Raw genomic sequence first — 17959 nt, 5'->3', positions numbered from 1 at the left:
CACGTGAACACCCTACCTTTCCCCTTTCCCACCAGAGGGAGACACCAGAGCTGCGAATGCCACAGCGGCGCCACCGCCAGAAACGGAGGGCGACTGCGTCACACTACGCGCTGCAGCACGCTCTTCAAAACAGCAATTTTTACCACGGCTCAGCAATCATTGATAGAGATGTTGGATGTCCTCTTGAGGGGAAAATCCCGAGTTTGGTGGAGCGCCCTGACCATAGTGCTCCAAAAGTTTCAGTAGGGGAGAGATCAAGCGACATTGCTGGCCAAGGTAGGGTTTGGTAAGCACGAAGACAAACAGTCTGCGCACTTGCAGTGTACAGTCGGGTATTAAGTTGCTGAAATGTAAGCCCAGGGTGGCTTGCCATGAAGGGCATCACAACGGTGTGTAGAGTATCCTCGACGTACCACTGTAGAGTAAGGGTGCCGCAGATGACCACCAAAGGCGTCCTGCTATGGACAGAAATGGCACTGCAAACAATCACTCCTGACTGTTTGGTCGTACAGAGTACCGCTGTCCAGGGCGTCTTCAGACACGTGTTCGCTGGTCAGCGCTGCTCATATCGAAGCGGGACTCATCGCTGAAGACAATTCAACTCCAGTCAATGAGATTCCAAGCCGCAGACCTGAATGGAGACGCCCTGGACAGCGGTGGAGCACGAACATGACTGTTGCACACTGTGCGGCCCAACAGCCAGGAATGGTGCTCTGAGGTGCCATTTCCTTTCATAGCAGCATCCTTTAGGTTGTCATCCGAAGCACCCTTACAGCGCAGCGGTACGTCGAGAATATTCCCGCGCCCCATTTTCTTGCCCTTTATGACAAGTTATTCTGGGCATCCATTTCAGCAAGATAAGGCCCGCTCGCACACGGCGAGGGTTTCTACTGCTTGTCTTCATATTTGCCAAACACTATAGTGACCAGTAAGGTGGGCGCATCTCTCCTCAATTAACAACGTTTAGAGCGTTATGGGCAGGGCCCTTCAACCAGCTCGAGCTCTCAACGATCTAATGCGCCAGTTGGACAGACTTTGCCACGATATCCCTGAGGAGAACATCCAACAGCTCCATCAATCGATTTCAGGCCGAATAACGTCTTGCATAATCGCCAGAGGTGCCCACAGCGTTATTAACTTGGTGAACTCAAAAATGGTTCAAATGGCTCTAAGCATTGTGGGACTTAACATCTGAGGTCATCAGTCACCTAGACTCAGAACTACTTAAACCTAACTAACCTCAGGACATCACACACATCCATGCCCGAGGCAGGATTCGAACCTGCGACCGTAGCAGCAGCGCGGTTCCGAACTGAAGCGCCTAGAACCGCTCGACCACAACAATCGGCTCAGTGACTTCTAACGTGGACTATTCCTTTCTAAGGCTGTCAAAGTCGACTGTTGGTGATGTGATTGGAAAGTGAAAACCCGGTGGATTTAAGCTCTTCCTTTTGAATAAATCCAATTTTTTTTCTGAAACTGTATCATTTCTTTGTCTGTACATGTACATCATGTTGTTGTTGTGGTCTTCAGTCCAGAGACTGGTCTGACGCAGCTCTCCATGCTACTCTATTCTGTGCAAGCTTCTTCATCTCCCAGTACCTACTACAACCTACGTGCTTCTGAATCTGTTTAGTGTATTCATCTCTTGGTCTCCCTCTTCGGTTTTTACCCTCCACGCTGCCCTCCAATACTAAATTGGTGATGCCTCATAATATGCCCTGCCAATCCATCCCTTCTTCTAGTCTAATTGTGCCACAAATTTCAATTCTATTCAATACCTCCTCTACCCATCAGCATTCTTCTGTAGCACCACATTTCTAAAGCTTCTATTCTCTTCTCGTCTAAACTATTCATCGTCCACGTTTCACTTCCATACATGGCTACACTCCATACAAATACTTTCCGTAACGTCTTCCTGACACTTAAATCTATACTCGATGTTAACAAATTTGTCTTCTTCAGAAACGCTTTGCTTGCCATTGCCAGTCTACATTTTATATCCTCTCTACTTCGACCATCATCAGTTACTTTGCTCCCCCAATATCAAAATTCATTTACTACTTTAAGGGTCTCATTTCCTAATCTAATTCCCGCAGCATCACCCGATTTAATTTGACTACATTCCGTTATCCTCGTTTTGCTTTTGTTGATGTTCATCTTATATCCTCCTTACAAGACACTGTCCATTCCGTTCAGCTGTTTGCTGTCTCTGACAGAATTACAATGTCATCGGCGAACCTCAAAGTTTTTATTTCTTCTCCATAGATTTTAATTACTACTCCGAATTTTTCTTTTGTTTCCTTTACTGCTTGCTCAATATACAGATTGAATAATATCTGGGATAGGCTACAACCCTGTCTCACTCCCTTCCCAACCACTGCTTCCCTTTCATGCCCATAGACTATTATAACTGCCATCTGGTTTCTGCACGAATTGTAAATAGCGTTTCGCTCCCTGTATTTTACTCCTGCCCCCTTCAGAATTTAAAATAGAATATTCCAGTCAACATTGTCAAAAGCTTTCTTTAAGTCTACAAATGCTAGAAACGTAGGTTTACCTTTCCTTAATCTATTTTCTAAGATAAGTCGTAGGATCAAAAAAATGGCTCTGAGCACTATGGGACTTGACGTCTGAGGTCATCAGTCCCCTAGAACGTAGAACTACTTAAACCTAACTAACCTTAGGACATCACAAATCCATGCCAGAGGTAGGATTCGAACCTGCGACCGTAGCGGTCCCGCGGTTCCAGACCGTACCTCCTAGAACCGCATGGCCACTCCGGCCGGCCTCGTAGGGTCAGTATTGCCTCACGTGTTCCAACTTTTTTACGGAATCCAACCTGATCTTCCCCGAGGTTGGATTCTTCCAGTATTTCCATTCTTCTGTAAAGAATTCGTGTTAGTATTTCGCAGCCGTGGCTTTTTAAACTGATAGTTCCTTAATTTTCACATTTGTCAACACCTGTAATTTACCGATTTCCATCCCGTTCGAATCATTCCCTCGTGGTGCATTTTTTAATTTTTTTGTCGTAGTATTTTTCGACTTAAATCAAGCATTGGATATTAGCGTATTAGATTTGAGCATGACCAGTTCTGTTCGACGAGACACATTCATCCCAACTTGCAAGATACGCTGTGGATGTGTGGTAAGTGGCTCTACCTAGCGCAACCCACTCTGTAAGTGTCAGCAGTTTCTGAGTGCAAGAGATTAATGCGGTCTACCAGCATCACAATTAATGGTGAGAGAAGTGCAGTAACTTTATAGTTATTCATCAATTCGCCATCAAGTGACTGAAACGCGGTCACACAGCTCTACAATACGCTGTCGACGATAGACAGCAGCAAAAGGTCACATGTACAAATCCATTTCTTTCCCACCACTAATACATCGAAGATCGACATGATATACCGCCAAGTGTTGGTGATAAAATTTCTTTAATGAACAACCCGTTTCGGTCTACGGACCATCATCAGGTTCATAAAAGCTTTTACATCACACTAGGCGATATAAAATAATCCTTTCAGGTAGTAAATTTTCATAGATATCTGGCCATTTGTTGAACATTGTGGGAGGTATAAAAAGTTAATTGTTTCGTCTTAATGACGGACGAATGACTTTTCAGGGATATAACATTGCCTTTGTTACGAAACATTTCAAAACTTTTTCCAGTCTAAGCACAAACCTGGCATTACTTTTTTACGCGACGTCTCAAATTTTCATGGAGAATGGCGTCTCATTCAAAAGCTGCAACAACCGTAGAAAAATATTCAATGTATACTTACTCCGCGATTTTTCGTTAGTTCTGTAAAGCGTTATCTACACCACTGAAATTGTCTCCTCGTGATTTGTTATTCTGGTGGTAAAAAATGTCATTCATATCTAAAAAACTCAAGTTGATGCCAGTTATTAACGAAGTTGCGAAAACGCTTAGCTGTTACTCTCTTGATATCTGTGTCACTGTTCGTCTGGATGAAAACGTGTTCCACTGTCCCATATGTCTTTAATACGTGAAAAGTAATTTGAGGTGAAAAAGTTAAACGCGTCACTCTCCGTACAGAGCCTAACCTTTGGTAGCTCTGCATATCAGTCCAACCGTTTCCCTGACTTGTGGGTGAGACCAGCAGCGAGGTCATCGATCCCAACGGATTAGGGAAAGAAGGGAAGGAAGTCGGCCGTGCTCTTCCAAAGGCGCCATCTCGGCATTTGCCTGAAACGATTTAGGAACATCTGGGAAAACCTAAATCAGGATGGCCGGACGCGGGTTTGAACCGTCGTCCTCCCGAATGCGACTCCAGTGTCGCTTCGCTTGGAGCCCAGTCGGACAGTAACGGAGGTCTGGCATTGCTCCTGCGGTCTATTGTTGCTTCACACTGTCACGTGTGTTGGTCCTCCTTTTACAGTCAGCTTATGGACACAGAAGACTCTAAATTTTTGGAAACGGCCCACTAGTTCCCCAACTGTGTCTCGATTTAAACTGTTTATTTTTGAGTATTGTAAACGTGCAAGTTATAGTTGTTTGCGAGGCAGTCTTTATTGTTATTGAAAGTATTTTCATGTTTATATAGTTCTTTATGTTCTGCATCAGAGTATGGGTAGTAATGTTGCATGCTCAATATCATCAAAGCGGATGACGTGTTTGTCTTCAAAGATTAAGATATATTGACAGGGAAATAAAGACAGTACGTGTTGATAGTCTCAAAAGATACACAAGATCTGAATTACAGCTTTACTCAAATAAAAATTTGTTTCTATGGAGACAGTCTCGGGGGACAAGAGCTGCATTTCTAGCAACTATTAATACTCTGTGACTATGACAGACCTAAGAGGGTCGCACACGAGCAACAACAGTAAACAACAGCTAAGCATCAGAAGAATATCAGGCGTCTCAAGATCGCTCTTGCAGGAGAAGCATCAGAGATGTGTACAGATATCAGCCCGGTAAGATGATTCAGCTGCCCCTGCCGTTGGATTTTATGCTACCAGCAATACCTTTAAAAACGACATGCAAAATTTTCATGTTGTCTCGCCCACAATGCACAAACTATTAGTCATACAGATAAAACGAACAAGACATTTTTGTAGGAACTATAACGTGGTTAAATTTTGTACTGCAGTATGTTTTCGCTGGAGGCCCAGTTTCCGAGTTCTTGAAGGGAGAACGTGGTTGAAAGTCACTTTTGTACGTTTTTCTTGAATAATCTGAAAACGCCTCTAGCGAAAACGTATCTCAGTATAAAAATTCACTAAGTAAATTTCCAACAGAAAGGGCCTGCTCATGGTATCTGTAGGATTAATAGTTTTCACGTAGCGAATGACACAATATAAAACTTTGTGCATGCTATTGGAAGGCGTTGCAGGTTGCATAAAGCCAATAAGTAAGCGCATAGTATTTCAAGGTGTTGCAGGTTGCATAAAACCCTTAGATAGGTGCTGCTAAACCACCCCATGTATCACTAAAGACCTCCATGGGTACTTTAGCACATACCACTACAAGCCAAACCATAATGTCCACCTGTATGCATGCGTGTCCAAAGGAACATTTAATCCTAATTAGGAATAACACAGCACTGCAATATAGTATTTATATTTATCTGCTGATACTGGCCGGCCGGTGTGGCCGAGCGGTTCTAGGCGCTTCGGTCTGGAACTGCGCGACCGCTACGGTTGCAGGTTCGAATCCTGCTCTGGGCATGGGTGTGTGTGATGTCCTTAGGTTAGTTAGGTATAAGTAGTTCTAAGTTCTAGGGGACTGATGACCTCAGATGTTAAGTCCCATAGTGCTCAGAGCCATTTGAACCTTTTTTCTTTTTTTTTTTTTTTTTTGCTGATACTGCACAAGCGACTTTGAAGTAAATGTTTCCTTTGTACGGGAATATACATACCTGATGTACAAGTGCAGGCTGCAGACACGTGGTTGATGACATATGGAAGTTTGGCTTTGGGCAAGAGACGCACTTGGATAGCCTAATAGAAAGGCTCGGGAAAAGCGGAAAATCTGGCTTCGAGACAAGTCTAGAACAAATTTTCGTTGTTTTCATTCCATTATACAGTTGATGGTTGTCCATATTCGTAGCTAGAGACACGTTTCATGTATTTCATAATGGCTGTAGTTGGCGCAGTGCCTGCATTGTAATTAGGAATAACACAGATACTGCAATATCGTATCTTATGCAAGTGGTCATTCAGCTTGGCATTGATTGACAGAATTTTTGGATGTCCTCCTGAAGGATATAGTGCCAGAGTCTGTCCAATGGGCGCGTTTGATGCTCATAATCCTGAGATGGTTATAGGGCCCTGCCCATAATTCTCCAAGCTTTCTCAGTTGGGGAGAGATTCGGTGACCTTTGAGACGCACAAAGACTAGCATTAGAAATTCACACCTTGAGTGGCAGGGCAGTATCATGCTGAAATGTAAGCCCAGGAAGGTCTGTGCTGTAAGAACGCCGCGGATGACAACCAAAGGGGTCGTAGTATGAAAAGAAATGGGACTGCAGACCGCCATGCCTAGTCGTCGGGCCATTCCACTGTCGGGCCATTCCACTGTCGTGTGGAGCGTTTCCAGACATGTCTTCGTTGGTGATCGGGACTCACTTCGAAGCAGGACTCATTACTGAGGAGAACTCTACTCCAGGCGATGATATTCCAGCCGGAAGACGTGCTCTATGACCAGCGAAGACGTGTCTGGAGGCGCACTGGATACCAGTAGGATGCCATCCTGAATATCGTCTGCCATACAACCCAACAACCAGGGGTGATGGTCTGAAGCGCTATTCCATTTCATAGCAGGACACGTCTTTTTGTCATACGCGGCACCCTTACACCACAGCTGTACATCGACTACTTTGTACGTCCTGTTTTGAGGTCCTTCATGGCAAACCATCTTGAACTTACATTTCAACAAGATAATGCGCGCCTGCACACGGGGAGAGTTTCTACTGCTTGGCTTCGTGCTTGTCAAATCCTACCCTGGCCAGCAAGGTCGCCGAATCCCTCCCCAATTGAGAACGCCTTGAGGGCTACGGGCAGGGCCCTTCTACCATATCAGGATTTTTACTACCTAACGCGACCATTGGACAGAATCTGGCACGATCAACCAATGCCAAGCAGAATTAATGCTTGCATAATGTGCATACGTGGATCAACGCTTTACTGAGCTGCTCAATATGTGATGGTCTTTCTCTTGAATGGATCAACCAGTTTTTCTGAAATTGTAATATCTTGTTCGTCTGTACATGTACATGACATCTACAGGTTTCCGTGCCATTCAGATAAGCACTTTTAAATGCGTCTTATTTTTTTCTTTTTTTTTAACAGCATAACAATGCGTAGTACTTAGTTTGCCATCCATTAAGGCATCAGTGTCTGGTATCACAGATTAAGCTCTGATGATTCGGACACAAGATGACAATTTGAAGTCTGTCAGCGAGCTTGTGTGGATTTAATTTCGTTCTCTTGATTGCAGAAAAGAGATGCACGCGCAAGCATGCAGATCGAAAAATCGACATAACCGTAGCTGCATCCTTGTAAATTCGTGGAAATGTGTATTGAGGGATTTAATCTGCGAGAATAATTTTCTTATGAAAGTTATGACGCAGTTGTCACACGGCATTAGCCGACCACAATACTAGAGCAACCGCGTGTGAGGGTGATTCCATCCGCTTAGAGTCAGTCAGTTCACAATCGGGGTTGATAGTATACGCGCAGTTGACCTGAAAGCACCGATAGTACGATTACGTTTTCGTTAGTCAGCATCCCAGTTGTTTACTGTAACGTCACCACGTGTTCCAGACTAAGACCAACATCTTGGCCAAGTAGTAGTTCTGTAAGTGTTCTAAGTGTAGCTCAGTTTCCACGTTGTCAACAGCAATTGAAAACCCGTAACACTCTGTACGCACTGCAAAGCGAAAAGCAATACTATAAGTTGCTCGAACTGCTGATTCATATGTTGCGTGTCCTTACTGAAGACAATAACAGATTTCCATAGGGAAATGTGGAAAATTATTCAGATATTTATTTCTCTGTTACCATATCGCGTCCCGGCAAGAAAAGTGACAGAAGTCAAAGAACGGCAATTTTCAGTTCATGTCACTGAATAATGCGTATGAGCACGATAAACATCACATCTCTGTCGCGCAGTTTGTCCACCTCAAGGCGTTTGTATCAGTTTTGTTGCAGGCGGCTTCATGATTTGCCACGGCGAGGATAGTGTCGCTTCAGCGTTGCTACTGGCGAGTGTATATAGGGCATTCAAGAAGGGCGGCACGTTCTGAGTTGTGAAACTGTCCGTCTATAAGGTAAGTTAAATGTAATTTGTAATATCATTGATTATTAAGAGGGTAAGTCAAATAAAAATCTTCAATTGGTAATAACAAATCGAAATTTCGCGCCGTTATCCTGGAAATTTGTAAGCGTGCTACAAACAACGTGCAGAATGGCCTATAGTTGGCAGCATAGTGCAGATTCACACATACCGTCGCAGTATCAGTATAAAGACGGCCGCAACACTTGCAACTTGCTCTAGGGAAGAACAGCGTTCTGACGTTCGGATTTTGCATAGTGAAGGTGTGAAGCCTATTGAAATTCATCGACGAATGAAGGTTCAGTAGGGTGATGCATGTTTGTCACAGCAGCAGGTCTACGAATGGAGTAGGAAGTCCGCAAGTGGTGTGACTTCAGTGGAAGATGCTCCTCGTCCAGGTCAGGCACAAAGCGTTGTGCCTCCACAGAACATTGCAGCAGTTGAAGCCATAGTGAAGGAAAACCGTCGATTGACACTGAATGACATTGCAGCATGTTTACAGATTAGTCATGGGTCAGCACACCACATTGTGCATGATGTGCTCCAGTTTCATAAAGTGTCTGCATGATGGGCGCCACGGCAGCTGACTTCTGAAATGAGAGAACGACGTATTGATACTTGTGAAGAACTTCCTCGGCGCTTTGAACGAGAAGGTGATGGCTTCCTTGCAAGCATCGTTACTGGGGACGAAACCTGGGCTCACTTCCACCAACCGGAGACCAAGAACTCGAGCAAAGAATGGCGCCATTCCTCAAAAACAAAGAAGTTTCGAACAGAACCATCAGCAGGGAAGGTTATGCGTCATTTTGGAGCATTACATGCCTAGAGAGATCACTGTCACCAGTGCATCATACACAGATCTTCTAAAAAATCATCTGTGGCCTGCAATCAAATCAAAGCGACGTGGATTGCTGTCAGCAGATGTCCTTTTGCAACAATGCAAGGCCCCACACTGCCTGTACAACAATTGCAACAATCACAGACCTGCATTTTGAGTGTCTTTTTCATCCACCATACTCACCAGCCCTTGTCCCAAGTGATTTCCATATGTTAGGACCACTCAAAGAAGCAATGGGAGGGAAGAAGTTCCGTTCTGATGAAGAGGTACGCCTCGTGGTAGATGAGGGGTTGCACGGCTTACCAAAATAATTTTTTTCTAAAGGAATTTGTGCACTTTGTAAGCGCTGGAGGACTTGCACTAAGCGTGGGGGATATTATGTTGAAAAATAATACAAATTTGTCCCTCCTCCGCACAATAAATAATATTTTAAAAATATTTGAGGTTTTCGTTTGACTCACCCTCGTACAATACCTGCGTTTATACAGTGTCTGTACCTTACATTATCCGGTCTCGTAAACTGACATACGGTCGGGAGAGCGGCGTGCTGACCACATACCACTCCATATCTGCATCTAGTGACGCCTGTCCGCTATGGATGACACGGCGACCGGTCGGTACCGTTTGGCCTGCATGGCCTGTTCGCACGAAGTTTAGTTTTTTAGTATCTTACATGACAATGTCCTTCAGATACGCAAGCATGTATGAAGTGACAGACACTGTACTACCAACTACAGCTGTTGTAAAGATTACGAAATATAGTGCGTCGCAGCGTACAAGAACGAAATGGAAACTTCTGCTGCAAAGAAAGTTCATATTGAATCCCTTTTCTCGGCGAAAAGTATTCCTACATTATAAAGCCCATTTATGAATCTATGGTTTCACAAAGTGGGTTACTTTTATTGTATCTAATTGATGTTCCTTATTAAATTGCAAAAAGTTTCGTAAAATTACAATTTTGCATACTGTATTTTGCTAGTAAAACAATTTCAACGTGTTTTTCATTTATTTATTCTAACTGAAGTACTAATGTTGATTGTCGAAGGTTCGTATTACATTACAGTAGGCAAAAAAAGTACATCATTTTGGATGGAAAAGTATCGAAAATTTTACATGATAGCTCATAACACAAAACCCAAATGTTTTTAGAAAAGGACGACAAATGACAAAACTCAAAGATTTTCTCTGTAGCTACGTCTGACCTTCGCTTTAAAGTCACCAACCGGGCCATCTGCCGACCGGGGTCGCCGAGCGGTTCTAGGCGCTACAGTCTGGAACCACGCGACCACTACGGTCGCAGGTTCGAATCCTGCCTCGGTATCGATGTGTGTGAGGTCCTTAGGTTAGTTAAGTTTAAATAGTTCCAAGTTCTAGGGGACTGATGACCTCAGAAGTTAAGTCCCATAGTGCTCAGAGCCATTTGAACCATTTGAACCCGGTCATCTCGTCACGTTTCATCGAGTTAAAAAGAGCTCCTCTCCATTGCAAGCACTTCGCCGTGTTTTCGCGTCTGGGGCACGTTTATGCTGCACCTTCGCTGCCTGTCACACCACACCTCGCTGCTCCCCAGTAGCCTTGTCACATTTCCTCTGCGGTCTCGGTGCTCGGAGGGAGTTCAGGCAACGCCGCACATATTGACGTTCCTCTGAAGGTACGCCGTCACTTGCACTTCCCCTGCGCTACGTAACAGCGTCTGAGCATCCCATTTTACCGCGAGAGCTCACTCCCCACGCGGCGAGCGACACTTATTGCTCCCGCTCGCCTAGCCGCATCCCCACAAAATTTTCGCAGGCACACGTCCAGCACACCACGATGATTTCTTTATACCGTTGTTGCTTGTCCGCTTATTGTGGCGTAAAAGCAAAACACATACTACATGGGGAGCCCACGACGCTGGGATCACAGATTTACTAAAAACTTTGTAAATCTTTAGTAGGATATTAAAACAACAAAATGTGCAAGAAGGTGCGCTACTCTGGCAGTTCCGAGAAAATCGTAAGAGAGGTTTTGCGCGTCTATTGCGTAACTGATGTATTTATACGCAGGGGACGGACTTCACAGTTCATGATGGTAGAGTGGCTAGCGTTCGAGTGTCATACAACACTTGTATGAAGCGAAGGTTCAATTACCGCCCGAACTTAATTTTTAATCTAGATTTTTTTTATCGCTGGTCATCTTATTAAATTTATACAGTATTTCAGAGGTAATACAGTTAATAATTAAATACAGTTAATAATTCAAAGAAAGTATGTGTAGGCTATTTGCCTGAAGTTGTAGTGAATTTCATGTTATTTGAGTACTTACTATTTTTAATTAATTTTAATTATTAGAACAAACACATTTATGACTATCGACAAGTAAAGGAACAAACGCACAGAGTTTTCCCGAAAATTCATGCCTATCGTTGCGGCGGCACGGTTCCTTTCTTCCTGTTACCTGCATCTACCTGTGAACTCGTTGCAGCTGATCGCCAGTAGGGAAGCAGAGCAGAAACCTACCGTACTTCAACTCGCACCAGGCTGGATACAACGTAACTATTCTAAGAATCGGGAAAAGGTCTTAATTTTGAGTGATAGGTGCATATACTGTCATAACTTCGGTATATTCGGAACCTTGGGATGCAGACGTTGACTGCCAAGCCCGTTTAATCTTAACCCAGTCATGCACAAATCCTTTCATTCGCGTTAGCAAGTTTGTGGTATCGTATTTCCTGGAATCTGAACAGCTACTAAGCACGGACTGTTCTTAATTGAATATACTCGCCATACTATTAAGTTTATCGATGTCTAATGCACTCATGTTTTTAGTCACCGATCTGCTCAATATGCAACGCAGAATTACTGTTTTTACTCATACATAAAATTACTTAAAAAATCCGTACTTTCTAAACAAAAAAACAAAAAAACACGCCGGAATAAATATGCCCACACTTTTGAAACATGCAGCACAACTAAAACCGGCAAATTATAACTTCCTTCGGAGCTCATACAACACATCATCGTACCATTCAAAGGCTGGGCTCCGACTCTTAGACTGCTGTAAGCATTCTGCATCTCCAAGAGAAAAGATGCGCGAAGAATGCTCCGTTCTGACCGGTCAGTTTTCTTTAAGGCCAATAGAAAAACATTATTCTACCGCGTTAGTCCGTGTTTTCGTGACTAACCAATCAATAAATAACACACTTTCGAATTGTACTTTTTCCCGAAATAAATATTTAACATTCTGATATTTTGTTTATACTTTACGTTATTAACTATTTTCATTTGCACTCGAATTAGCTTTCCTTTTACCATAAACTTAACATATTATGACACAAAATTCCCCGTCGTTTGCATTCTCACTGTGTTAAAACTTTCTCACACTAGTTCGTACAGCGGTCATCAGTAGAACAATGACCTACATGTTTACTTTAGACCACATTCACGCATGATTCACACTACTAAAAGCATATACGAAACTGTAGAAACATAAATAAACAAAAATGCTTCAGAAAATAAACAGAATAATTCGCAAAAACGTTATCTTCATCTGTTTCTTGAATGTCTCTGTGAGCTACTGGAGTCTGGTGGTCAGAGTCCTTAACTACATTATCGTTCTTGCTGTTTAGTTCTGTCCGCTAGCAGATGAAAATCAGAACTACATACTAGACTGAACCCGCTGCAGACCATCTGTCACTGTGCACGCTTGGGTCATTCTCTCGATACACAGACTCTAGACAGGAGCGATATAAGGCCTCATCGTGCTTTGCGAAATCCTTTACGCACGCAATCGGGTAAGGTACCTGGAACTACTGTGCAGCTGAACGCTTCGAGCTGCAGACACAGAGGCAGGCCCCATTTGGCAGTTAACCCGCGTAGCGGTGACACGTTGCTAATGTAGTAAGAACGAATAGTGCAGGTGCAAATTTTTTGAATATCACAGAATTTACACTTCTACAACAAAGAATGAATGTTTCAGCTGGAGTCGAAGCGTTGCGTCGTGTGCATTCGTCTTACAAAGCTCGAACGCTAACAGCTTGACCACCATGAACTCTAACATCTGCCACCTGCGCACAGATACATCAGTCACATAACAGACACTTGACACTTAAATTGTGATTTTCTCGGAATTGCCTGAGCAATGCGCCATACTACTTGGACATTATGATTTTTTTGACGGCCTACTAAAGGTTTACAAAGTTTTAAGTAACTCAGTAATCCCAACGTCGTGGCTTCCCGTTGTAACAAAATAAAAGTATATAACTAGCGTGCATAAATTTCTATTGTGTCGAATGAAAGTACAAATATGGGGTCTGAGATTTCGTCTGTTATGAGGAGTGTTCAGTAAATAATCCAACATATTTTTTTCTGAAAGCAGGTTGGTTTTATTAGTGATTCCAATATACTACGAGGTGCATTCAAGTTCTAAGGCCTCCGATTTTTTTTCTCCGGACTGGAAAGAGATAGAAACATGCGCATTGTCAATACGTCCCAGAGATGGCAGCACCGTACGGCATATGGAATTTTACCGCCAGCGGCGAGAATGAGAACTGTTTTAAATACTTAAAATGACGACGTTTTCCTTACTTGAACAGCGTGCAATCATTCGTTTTCTGAATTTGCGTGGTGTGAAACCAATTGAAATTCATCGATAGTTGAAGGAGACATGTGGTGACAGAGTTATGGACGTGTCGAAATTGCGTTCGTGGGTGCGACAGTTTAATGAAGGCAGAACATCGTGTGACAACAAACCAAAACTACCTCGGGCTCTCACAAGCCGGTCTGACGACATGATCGAGAAAGTGGAGAGAATTGCTTTGGGGGATCGCCGAATGACTGTTGAACTGATCGCCTCCAGAGTTGGCATTTCTGTGGGTTCTGTGCACACAATCCTGCATGACGACCTGAAAATGCGAAAAGTGTCATCCAGGTGGGTGCCACGAATGCTGACGGACGACCACATGGCTGCCCGTGTGGCATGTTGCCAAGCAATGTTGACACGCAACGACAGCATGAATGGGACTTTCTTTTCGTCGGTTGTGACAATGGATGAGACGTGGATGCCATTTTTCAATCCAGTAACAAAGCGCCAGTCAGATCAATGGAAGTACACAGATTCAACGCCACCAAAAACATTTCGGGTAACCGCCAGTGCTGAAAAAATGATGGTGTCCATGTTCTGGGACAGCGAGGGCGTAATCCTTACCCATTGCGTTCCAAAGGGCACTACGGTAACGGGTGCATCTTACGAAAATGTTTTGAAGAACAAATTCCTTCCTGCACTGCAACAAAAACGTCCGGGAAGGGCTGCGCATGTGCTGTTTCACCAAGACAACGCACCCGCACATCGAGCTAACGTTACGCAATAGTTTCTTCGTGATAACAACTTTGAAGTGATTCCTCATGCTCCCTACTCACCTGACCTGGCTCCTTGTGACTTTTGGCTTTTTCCAACAATGAAAGACACTCTCCGTGGCCGCACATTCACCAGCCGTGCTGCTATTGCCTCAGCGATTTTCCAGTGGTCAAAACAGACTCCTAAAGAAGCCTTCGCCGCTGCCATGGAATCATGGCGTCAGCGTTGTGAAAAATGTGTACGTCTGCAGGGCGATTACGTCGAAAAGTAACGGCAGTTTCATCGATTTCGGGTGAGTAGTTAATTAGAAAAAAATCGGAGGCCTTAGAACTTGAATGCACCTCGTATATTATTCCCCGCTCTTTTGGCTACAAAACCCTATTTTTCAACATAATCTCCATTCAACTCGACAGCATTACCCACCTTACTGTGAGGGCCAATATGACCGCATGCTACCACTGTACTGGTCGACTTCGGAGCCAACGTCTTGCACGAATAACATCTGTATCATCTGCGTACTGTTTCCCGCGGAGTGCATCCTTCCAGCGGGCCAGGGTGGCCGAGCGGTTCTAGGCGCTACAGTCTGGAACCGCGCGTCCGCTACGGTCAGAGGTTCGAATCCTGCATCGGGCATGGATGTGTGTGATGTCCTTAGGCTAGTTAGCTTTAAGTAGTTCTAAGTTCTAGGGGACTGATGACCTCAGCAGTTGAGTTCCATAGTGCTCAGAGCCATTTGAACCATTTTTTGCATCCTTCCAAACAGATGGAAGTCAGAAGGTGCGAAATCCGGGCTGTGGGGTGGATGAGGGAGAACAGTCCATTGAAGTTGTGTGAGCTCCTCTCAGGTGCGCAGACACATGTGCGAAGAAAAAAAAAATTTGGAAATTTGTGCCGGCCGCGGTGGCCGCGCGGTTCTGGCGCTGCAGTCCGAAACCGCGGGGCTGCTACGGTCGCAGGTTCGAATCCTGCCTTTGGGCATGGGTGTGTTTGATGTCCTTAGGTTAGTTAGGTTTAAGTAGTTCTAAGTTCTAGGGGACTTATGACCTAAGATGTTGAGTCCCATAGTGCTCAGAGCCATTTGAACCTTTTTTTTTTTTTTAATTTGTGGTAAGGTGTTATGGTACCAAACTTCTGAGGTCATCGGTCCATAAGCCTACACACTACTTAATCAAACTGAAACTAACTTCCGCTGTGGACAACACACACACACACACACACACACACACACACACACACCCATGCCCGTCGGAGAACTCGAACCTCTAACGGGGGGAGTCTCACGGACCGTGACAAGACACCTGACACTTGTGTGAGGCCTCTCGTTGCCTTGGTGAAGGAGAAGATTTTTTTTTTTTTTTTTTTTTTTTTACGACGAACACGCCGAAGTCGTTCCTCAGTTTCCTGAGGGAAGCACAACAACCTTCAGAGTTGATCTTTGTATCGTGAGGGAGGACTTGGAACAGCATAACCTCTTCAGAGATCCCATGAGCTCAACGTCTCACTCATTGTGGACGGATGCTGAGTGAGTTTTTCAGGATAGCAAATGGGAAGTTACGGTACAGGAAATGGCCCAGAGATCAACAGTATGTGTGTATGGGTGTGTGTGTGTGTGTGTGTGTGTGTGTGTGTGTGTGTGTGTGTGTGTGCGTGTGTGTGTGTAGTGAGTGAAGTGCTATGAAACAATGTGTGTATAGTGTGCACAGTGACTGATAGTGTGATATGAGTGAAAAATGTGACATTACATTGTTTTATAAGTTATTTGTAAAAATCTGTCTCTAACATGTGTCTGTAAATATGTGTATACGAATTCGCTTATTTTAAATTGGTCTAAACTTGTAAATACTTTGAGATGTCCTATATCCTTGTAAAAAGAGATCTACGGGTGAATAAAGCTACCACTACTACTAGAAGACCGTCGCCATGACTTTACCGGCTCAAGGAGAGGCATTGATCTTTTTCTTCGGAGGAGAGGTGGCGTGGTGTCCTTCCATGGATTGTCGTTTTGTTGGATGTTTCAACGCCTATGACGACGATCGACAAAAAATTGTCGCGATCAGTAGGGTAGTGCGCTAGCAATAGCGCACAGACGGTCCTTCGTTGTTCTTTATGGTGTTCTCTCAGTAGGCGAGCTCCCTTGTGGGCACACACTTTTGAGTATCCTAGGCGGTGGACGACTGTGTCAGCACTAACAGCAGTTGTGCAACGAGCTTTTTGATTGTGATTCATAGGTCACCTCGAATGAGAGTCTTTCTTGATGCAATGATTTACCAACAGTCGTACTGTAGAAATTTATTTTATGAACTTCTTATGTGCTACCAGTGGTGACGTGGCCACCAAGAGCTGTTGCATAACGATTTGATTCGCGGATCCAGGTACATGGCTCCTTCCATGTTTAGCGATTTTACGACTATGACGTGTGGGGCCTGAAGATGGCATCAATGTAATGCCGAAACTGGTAGCACTTAAGAAGTTCATAAAATAAATTTTCCACAATACATACGGCTGTTGGTAAATTATTGCATCAAGAAACACATGCCAGCCGTTGTACCACGGTCCATAATGGATCAGCGAAGATCGAATGAGAGTGTCCGCACGTTCCAAAATTGCAGGAGTCACAGCTGTGTGAGGTCGGTCGGCACGTGGGAGATGGGACAGGTTTGCGCGACCTTGTTGCTAGGATGGCATACGCCTCGCCCAACGTCTCGCCGTGAATTTGTTCTCTGCCAGGTCTGCGTAGATATTTTGCAAGCGCACGTGAATAGCTATGATGCTCGGGTTTTCTGCCAAAAGAAACTCAGTGACAGCTCTCTACTTGGAATGCATCTCCGTTATTGACGCCGTTTTGAAGGTTCCTATACCGTCGCCATTTATCGGAACTACATGAAACTATAGGGGCTGAATAGGAGATATTGTACGATGCCCTACAAGAAATTCCGCATTTATCAACCGAAACTGGTCGATAAAAAGAATTGTGTTGCATCACTTATTGAATGCCGCCCGTAGCATGCCAAGTGTCGTACCTGAAACCGCGAAATGAATTCATCGGACTGGATAGAACTCGCGGTTATTTCACGGAACTATGAGCAGGAGGGAGAGCGGGAAAACATTAGTGTTTAATGTCCCGTCGATAACGAGGTCATTGGAGGCGAAACGCAAGCTCGTTTTAGGGAATGGGAACCATCCCGGCATACGCCTTCAGCGATTCAGGGAAACAGCGGAAAACCTAAATCAGGATGACTGGACAGAGGTTTGAACAGTCGTCCTCCCGAGTGCAAGTCCAGTGCGCTAGCCACAGCGCTACCTCCCTCGGTATTTCACGGTACTAAAGTGGCAGTTGACGCACCATGTATGATGTTTCCGGCATTCTAGTGAAAGCTTTTAGTATTGGCTGAATTGTTACTCGTTCATGCAAGACATGTCCAATTAAATGTGTTTTTCTCCTGTATTTTATCAGCTACAGTAAAATTTCACAGACTGATTCTAAA

Source organism: Schistocerca cancellata, chromosome 1, assembly GCF_023864275.1.
Source record: "Schistocerca cancellata isolate TAMUIC-IGC-003103 chromosome 1, iqSchCanc2.1, whole genome shotgun sequence".
NCBI lineage: Eukaryota > Metazoa > Arthropoda > Insecta > Orthoptera > Acrididae > Schistocerca > Schistocerca cancellata.
Note: the sequence above shows the minus strand (reverse complement) of the source record.